Genomic DNA, 9,198 nt, shown 5'->3' with positions numbered 1-9,198 from the left:
ATTATGCAGTGTTCCCTAGGGAATGGCAATAGAAGAAAAGTTCGTGCAAGTTTCATACGTTTTTTTCTCTCCAAATATTTTCACTCTGTAGTTGGCTGGATCACGAGGGCAAACATGCAGTTGGTGAGGGCCAGCCTCAGTAGGCGTTGAGGGTGGACCTGCAACCCTGGAAAGTCAGGAGTGGGGGGGGGGGATAAAGGTGAACCTCATGGGAGTCACATGACACCCACAACTTAAGCCACAGTCCCTGTAAATAAAGCTCCTCACCTGCCAGGCCTTGAGGTAGGCTGGGGAACAAGGAAGAAGGCTCTAGGCCACAAGTTTGCTTTCATGTACCAAGCTCCAGACGATGCTGAGGAAGCCCAGTAGAACCACTTATCAAGAGTTATTTCAGGGCTTCACAAGCAATTATCAACAATTACACAACTCTTGCCAGGTGCCTCCGGGCAGACAGATGGCACACACCACACCAGGTCGGTGCCCTCTGGGAAGTTCATCCAAAAGCAGAGACAAGACTTAAAAAAACAAAACAAAACAGTGGCTTAAAGGCAGGCAGAGAGAGTGCTTATTCCGCATGGGCCAGGCTTCCTGTTGTATCTCTGGTTCCTGGAGATGGGGTGTTCCTTCTTAGGGATCCTCCACCCAAGCCTTCGGGGGGGGGGGGAGCCAGTAAAATGTGGTCTACGGTTCAGAGACTATTCACCCAGCCAGGCACACCCCAAGCTGTGTGACATTGAGCCTGTGACTTCACCTCTCAGAACTTCTCTGCCTCATTTATATAATGGGGAGGATGCTGGGGTTGACTCACAGGGTTGATGATTTAAGGAGCAAATTAGAGAAAAGTATTTGGCATAGGTGTGGTGAGAAGAAATGACCCAGCCATCATCCCTTGCTAGGTTACAACTGCTCTGGAAAGATATCTTCTACTGATGGCCACTTGAATGTACCAAACATTACAGGATTTCTGTGCACCCTAAAAAGATTTAACCTGCTTTAACAACTCTTTCAGTTCTGTAGGGGTTGCTTGTCTCATCCTCCGTAAACATCGTTTTACTAGGATCCAGCAAGATGGCTCATTGGGTAAAGAAAGGTACCTGCCTTCAAGCCTGATAACCTGAGTTCAACCCCTGGAGTCCAAAGAAATGACTCCCAAAAGTTGTCTTCTGACTTCTACATATGAATAATGAAATACAAGCAGACACTCAGAAAAGAATAAATAAAAATGTAAAAAAAAGTAAACATGATTTTAGTATCATTTTTATCATTACGTCTATCATCTTAATCGTTTAGAATGTAGGGCAATACTATCAAGTTTTTACATTGTCTCTCAGTAGGGCACTAGGAAGTGTGTGTGTTGTACAGATATGTTCATGTGATCTCATGTACATGAGTGCACATTGTCAAGTCCCCAAGAAACCCAGGACAAATGGCTAACTGTGGTGCCTATTAGCATACCAACGTGCATGCTGGCTGCCAGGTTTGCTCAGTACCAATATCCGCTCTGCTCTTCTCACCTGGCTCCTACCCTACACTTCTCCACCCAAAAACCTTCACTTCCCATGCCCCAGCTTCCCTGTCATTTCAGCCACAAGCTCTCTTGGTCCTCTTTGGTCCCCTGCTCTTACTCCTTGTCCCCTGTCCTGGCCCTCTCTCTTTGCTTCCGCTCTGTCTCTGTCTCTCTCTGTGTCTTTCTCTGCCTCTCTCTGTGTCTTTCTCTCTGCTTCCCCTCTTTGCTTCCCTTCTCCAACTCTGTTTCTATTTCTCTCTCTCCCCACCCCATCTCTCTTTTCTCATGCCCTGGACTTGTCTGCTGGTCATGTTCAGTATACTTCCTTCTCTCTCTGCAGTGTAGTCTTCTAGGCGCCCCTGGCTGAACTCTCCCTGGTGTCCACAATAACTCTCTCTCTCTCTCTCTCTCTCTCTCTCACACACACACACACACACACACACACACACACAGACACCACAAGGGATTATAGGTGTGTGCTTAGATTCTATTCTAAATAGGTATTGGGATCAAACTCAGACCTCATACTTTATTGACTGAGCCATCTTTCCAGTCTATCATCTTTTTAAAAACATCATTGCTTTTGGACATTATTTTGATATCATTTTTATACATTACAAAATATGTCATCTTAACCATTTAAACTACAGAGCTTAACCAGATGTGGTGCTATACATACTTAATCCCAGCACTCAGATGACAGGGGTAGTCAGATTTCTGTGAGTTCCACAGGTCAGCCTGGTCTACATTAACCAATTAATCCCAGGCCAGTCAGGCTTATACAATGAGACTCTCTCTCTCTCTCTCTCCCTCCCTCTCTCTATGTATGTATGTATGTATATGTATATATATGTATATATATGCAGTTCTGTACAATAAATATATTCACAGTGTTGTATAATAAATGGCTAGAACATTTTCATTTTGCAAAATGAAATTGAGCCTCATTTTCTCACTTCTCCTATACTAGGGAAAGATCTTTTTACCCCTGAGGCAGGATAGAAAGAGGGAAAGGTAAAGAAGATATGGAAGGGAAAGATGCTCCTTAACTTAGAATCTAGCCTGTGTTCCTGCTGGCAGAGAGTCAGGAAGGTTCGGCATGACCAATGAAGCCTAGCCGGTCTACAGAGATAGCTGTGGGCCACCTAATGACACCACAAACAAGGTTGGGAAACCAACCTGTGCAGGCTCAGGGCCATGTTGGTGGCCTTGAGTTTAACTGTATAAACACCTCTCTCCCACCCCTGAATCTAAATAGTGTACTTCATAAACCACATTACTATGTTGTTTGACCAAAGGAAACACTTTAAGATAATGAAATTAACCAGGGTGTTTTTCTTTTTCCTTCCTTCCTTCCTTCCTTCCTTCCTTCCTCCCTTCCTCCCTCTCTTTCTTTCTTTCTTTCTTCCTCCCTCCCTTTCTTTCTTCCTTCCTTCCTTTCTTTCGCTTTACCTGTTACTTAGGTTTAAAATGCTAATCTTTGAACCTTGTTATAAGTCACACCTTCAGATAACACTACAAATAAAGCATAGACTCATGTATGTAGCCATTGCAAAGCCACTTCATGTGGCTTTTTCTCTTAAGAAAATTGACAGCCTGAGTTTGATTCCCCAGGACCCACAAAAGCTGTTCCCTGTCCTACACACACACACACACACACACACACACACACACACACATGCACACATGCTGCACCACACATACACACAAAATAAAATGTTTTTAAAATTAAAAATAAACAATAGGGGCGCTGGAGAGATGGCTCAGTGGTTAAGAGCACTGGCTGCTCTTCCAGAGGTCCTGAGTTCAAATCCCAGCAACCACATTGTGGTTCACAACCATCTGTAGTGAGATCTGATGCCGTCTTCTAGTGTGTCTGAAGAAAGCAACAATGTACTCATACATAATAAATACATAATTCTTAAAAAAAAACAGATGCCCAGGCTTCACTGCAAAGAATACCCTATGCCTTATCTCTACTTAAAAAATTTACTGACTTACTCTCACTCTGGCTTGTCTGGGATTCTTTTCTGTAGTGTAGTCAAGGATCCAAATTTGCTTGAGTGGAGGTCCCCATGGAGAAAAAAACTCCTTAGGCTGTTGGCAGCTGTAACAGGCTGCATCTTCCTGTCACCACTGACAACCCCAGCTCTTGGGAACTGCCATACTAGTCTGTTTCTAAGATGAGACTATTTAATCATAGTTTACAGATAAAAAAAAAAATCAGAGTCCACAGCAGCTGTAACTGTACACACTAGAACTGCCAAGCTCAAGCCAGATAAAATCCCAGTTAGATGGAAGAGTGACTCTAGAAATCCCTCCCCTAGCTGAGGTGTTATTGACTGCTACTGGGGAAGAGTCAGTTTTCTTCTGAATACTGTCACGCAGAACTCATGAGGCAGGGCCATGGAAGCCTAAGGCCACAGAAGGTAAGTGACCTTCCTGAGGTCACACCACAACTGGGACTAAGATTCAATCCTATAAAGCTCTGTGATTCCGAAGTAGAGGATGTGGCATAGCTGGTAGAGTCTCTGAGGGTTTGATCCTTGGAATCATAATACTGAATGTAGGGATGAAGCCCCTAAACTCTAAGAGGATCAGAAACTCAAGATCAGCCTCAGAAGCAGAGTGAGCTTGAGTCTAGCCTGGGCGACATGACACTCTTTTGCAAAGGAAGAAACACTGCCTGACTTCTTTTTCTTTCTACATGGCCTAATGTGAAGCTGCTGGTGGCATATTCATGCTCCCAGGACCACTCTGAGTGTCATTTCCAAGTCCCCATCTGCTTTCAGTATGAGCAAATGAGAACTTTTTTTTTTTCTTAATTTATTGGTTCTAATGTTTCCAGAAAACTAAAACCGTTATCTGACAGATGTTATCCCCAAAGACGGGATCAGCATAGTCTTCTGTGACAACTCTGCTTAAACTTCTAGCATGTCACAACCCCAAGGCAGGGACGGACACTAGGATTCAAAGAGTCCCTCCCCTCAAAAGTCTTTAAAAGTTCAGCCATGGAGATGACTTAGTGATTAAAGCCCACAAACAAGTATGGGGCTGTAGCTAGGATCCTCGGAATCAACAGAATCAACAGAAATGCTATACCCACCCATAATGTGAGCCTCAGCAAATGCAGACGAGGGCTTCTGGAGCAAGCTGCTCAGGAAGACCAGCCATATCCCCCACATCTGGGTTTGATTGACTCTGTCCTAATGAATAAGGTGAAAAACCTATATTGCATGCAGGGTGATTCCTGACCTCAGCCCGTGGCCTCCATAAGTATACAAACCCACGCACAGCACACCCACATGTGCCCGAGTACAAGCAAACATGCATATGCACATGTCATGTATACCACAGACATATAAAGGGGAAAAAAGAATACAGTCCATAAAAGTAATGGGCTTTCTTTGTTCTGCAAGTTGCTGTTGGATATCTTCTCCCGGGGTGAGTGCCCTCCATCACTAAAAGGAAACCTTACTTGTAATCAGTCTTAGCTCTTCTCTCTGTAGAAGCAGAGAAGGAAAAATCTTTATTATTTAAAACAAGAATCATATTTTGGGTTTGGAGAAATGGCTCCGCAGTTAAGAGCTCATGCCGTTCTTGCAGAGGACCCAGGTTGGATTCTAGGTATTCACATAGCATCTTACAACTGCCTGTAACTCCAGCTCCAGAGACTCTGAGGTCCTCTTCAGAGACACACTGCACACACAGAAAAAGAGAACTCCGAAGGATCACATTTTAAAATATAAGCAAAATGAAATTTATTCATGGTTAAAGAGCCAAGCTTGGTGGTAAAGCCTGTCATCTCAGCACGTGAGACACAGAAGAGGATTTCCAGGCTAAACTACATGATGCATGATGCCCTGAAAAAAAAAAAAAAGTCTAACTAAACTTAATAGACTAATCTTAAGTAGATTTAAGAAGTAAGGGTAATTCTTACTCCTTTGGAAAGGATTACATTGTTTTATTTGTCTTAATGCTTGGGAGAATCTTTGTTGCAGTTGAGCAAGAAAAGAATATGGGGTCAAATGAATGGTTAGGTCATGTTCTTATGTTTCTGATATGGGTTCTTGGAATGGGCTTAACTCACCGAACTAGGATCCCCAAAACTCAACACCCACCAAAACCACCCAGAGCCAAGTGGCTTCCAAGAATTCCCTTTCTCACACCCAAGAAAAATAAAGAAACTTGGGAAAGGAGTAAATAGAATCAACACAGACAAATTAAGAAAGGGAGTGGGGGACTGGAGAGATGGCTCAGCAGTTCAGAGCACTTGAGTTCAAATCCCAGAAAACCACATGATGGCTCACAACCATCTGTAATGGAATCTCTTCTGGTGTGTCTGAAGATAGTGACAGTGTACTCATATACATAAAATAAATGAATAAATCTTAAAAAGAAAGAAGGAAAGAAAGAAAGAAAGAAAGAAAGAAAGAAAGAAAGAAAGAAAGAAAGAAAGAAAGAAAGAGAGCGGGCTGGAGGCTCAACAGTTAAGACAACTGGCTGTTCTTCTGGTGGACTCTGGTTCAGTTCTTAGCATCCCATGGTGGCTCAAAACTGTCTCTATTACCAAGGGCTTCCGTAAGAGCTCCCATACTCTCTCTGGCTTCCTCAGCATGACACACGTGGTGCACAAGTATACACGTGCGAAATCTACCCATACACATAAAATAAAAATAACTAAGTCTTTTAAAGATATCTTATTTATTTTATTTTACATGCATTAGTGTTTTGTCTGCCTGTATATTATGTGTACCATATGTGTGTTCCTGGTGCCCAAGGAGATCTGAAGAAGGGTAAAGGGAGGTCAATACCCTAAAACTGAAATTGTGGATAGTTGTTAGCCATCATGTGGGTATCAGGAACTGAACCTAGGTTCTACATAAGAACAATGAGTGATCTTAACCACTGAGCCAATAACCAATATAATCCCCCCCCCTTCTCTAACTAGACAACACCTGTCCTGCTGAGTGGGTTTCCATGAGGTATATGCAGGAACTGGATGGAGAGGGAGATAGACTCTGTTGATATTGGTGATTTTTTTTTTTTTTTTTTTTTTTTTTTTGAGTAAATCATGGATTGAGCCAGTAAGGAATCCATATACCTATGCATGTTCCCTCAGTCCAACCAGAGCATTATTCATGCATTCAGTGGAAGGGTCTGTCATGTGTACTCCATGACACACTCAGGATCCACTAATTGGGTCCCATCCTTAACTGCCTAAGGGAAGCTGGATTTTGTCTTCTAGTGGTATCTTGCCATCTTTGTTCTCTGCCTGGTAATTGTTCATTCCTGACTTTTAGTTAAATAATGAATACTTGTGACCCTGCTCATCTGCCCAGGAGCAGATCCTTTGGAGTAACTTAGCTCCTGCAGGCTTCCCTCGGGTCATTGCGGTTGTCATCCTAAAGTGTGTTTTAAAAGGTGCATTAACTGTGAACCCTTAGAAATGTAGTGCTTAGTTTCACATGACTTTAGAATTCATAAAAAGATTGTTTCATAATGTGTCATCTAGGAGCTGGTAGGTAAGAGCACTTGCTGCTTTTTTGAAGAACCAGAGTTGGTGTGATAGCTATTCCCAGTTATCAACTTGGCTGAATCTGGGATAACCTACAGTCCAGAAATAGAGGGCTCACCTGTGATCCAGACCTTGAGGCTGAAAGACATGCATGCCTTTAATCCAAATTCTGAGACACACCTTCTGCTGGAGGCAGATAATGTAAGAAAAGAGGGTTCATTTTTTGCTGGCTTGCATTTACCTACCAGCACATTTATTGGAGCCTACTTTTTCTGAGATAATCTCATGTGACAGGTTAAACTCAACTTTGCTATATAGCTGAGACTGACAGAGGACACCCATGATGGCTATTCTTTGTTATCAACTTGATTATATCAACTCAAATTAACTAAAATTCAAATGGAGGGCACGCCTGGGAAGGATTTTCCACTTGAAGTAGGAAGATTCACTCTTTAAAAAAAAAAAGATTTATTTATTTTATTTATATGAGTACACTGTAGCTGTCTTCAGACATATCTGAAGAGGGCATCAGATCCCATTACAGATGGTTGTGAGCCACTATGTGGTTGCTGGGGATTGAACTCAGGACCTCTGGAAGAGCAGTCAGTGCTCTTAAGTGCTGAGTCATCTCTCTCCAGCCAGGAAGATTCACTTCTAATCTGGATTTTTTTTTAAATGTTCATTTTATTTATTTCATGTGCACTGGTCTTTTGCCTGTATGTATGTTTGTTGTGAGGAGTTAGAGACAGTTGTGAGCCGCCATGTGGTTGCTGGGAAATGCAGCCAGGTGCTCTTAATTGATCCTAATTCCAGAGTCGGCTCTCTTTCGGCTTTAATCCAGACACACCTTGCCTTTAATCCAGACACATCTCACCTTTAATCCAGACACACCTTGCCTTTAATCCAGACACACCTTGCCTTTAATCCAGACACACCTTGCCTTTAATCCAGAAACACCTCTCCTTTAATCCAGACACACCTCTCCTTTAATCTAGACACACCTCTAAATTTGGGCCACACCTTCCGCTGGAAAACTAAATAAATAGGACGTGGAAGAAAGACTCTTTAGCTTTTTGCTCTCGGACTGCTAGCAAGTGTATTCCTTCTCCAGCATTAGAGCCCACTTCTCTGGGATTCCAGCTTCTACTGAAGACCAACTGAGATATTAAACCTCATAGACTGAGCAACTTTGGTTTCTTGGACTTTCTATTCATAGCCACATATCACTGGATTGCCTGGAACACATCCTGTAAGTCAAATAAACCCCACATATATATGTGTGTGTGTGCCCGGGTCTCACTGTGTAGCTCTGACTGACCTAAAGGGCATTAGTCCAGGCTGGTCTGGAATTCACTGAGATCTGCCTGCCTATGCCTCTCAAGTGAATGGGTACCACCATGCCTGACATTCACCCAGGGTTTTAAGAAAGTTACCCTGCAGTAGACCATATAGCAAGAGATTTTGAATTACCAAAGAAAAGAGGGAGAAACTTAGCACCTATAAAATTAATCTATAAATGACTTTTAAGCTGTGCTTCTGTCTCTGGGGTTATCCCTGATGGCTACCCAACATTGCTACAGTATTTCTAGAGATAACATTAAAATGTATCTACAGTGTTCAGATACTCTTTCAAGATTTAGGAATCTAAGTCACAAAATTCCATGCTTTTAGTTGAGAGAATGGGAAAGATCAACCAACTAACAAAAACCCAGTAATACCAGCACTTTGGAAACAGGCAAGAAGATTGTGAGTTCAAGGCCAGTCTGGGTTACATAGTGAAACCTTAGAACAAGCAAGTAAAAAAATTAAAAAAATAAAATAAAAACAAAAATTGTATATTCCTTTGCAACTAAGAGGAAAATAGTCTAAAATAGCGAAAGTGTCCTTTCCTTTCTGCTGGCTGCTGGTCGCTTGTCAAAATGGGCAAGTTCATGATCCCGGGAAAGTGGTGCTGGTCCGGATGCAAAGCCATCATAAGAAGATTGATGGTGGCACCTCAGACCACCCTTACAACCATGCCCTGGTGACTGGGGTTGACCACTATTCCCGAAAAGTGACAGCCACCATGGGCAAGAAAATCGCCAAGGCATAGTCCTTTGTTAAAACTTTATAATTACAACCACCTCATGCCCACAAGGTACTCTGTGGCCATCACCTGGGACAAAACTGTTGT

This window comes from Micromys minutus (genome assembly GCF_963924665.1).
Source record: "Micromys minutus genome assembly, chromosome: 2".
NCBI classification, from domain to species: domain Eukaryota; kingdom Metazoa; phylum Chordata; class Mammalia; order Rodentia; family Muridae; genus Micromys; species Micromys minutus.
The sequence above is the reverse complement of the archived record's forward strand: the minus strand, read 5'-3'. Positions refer to the sequence as shown.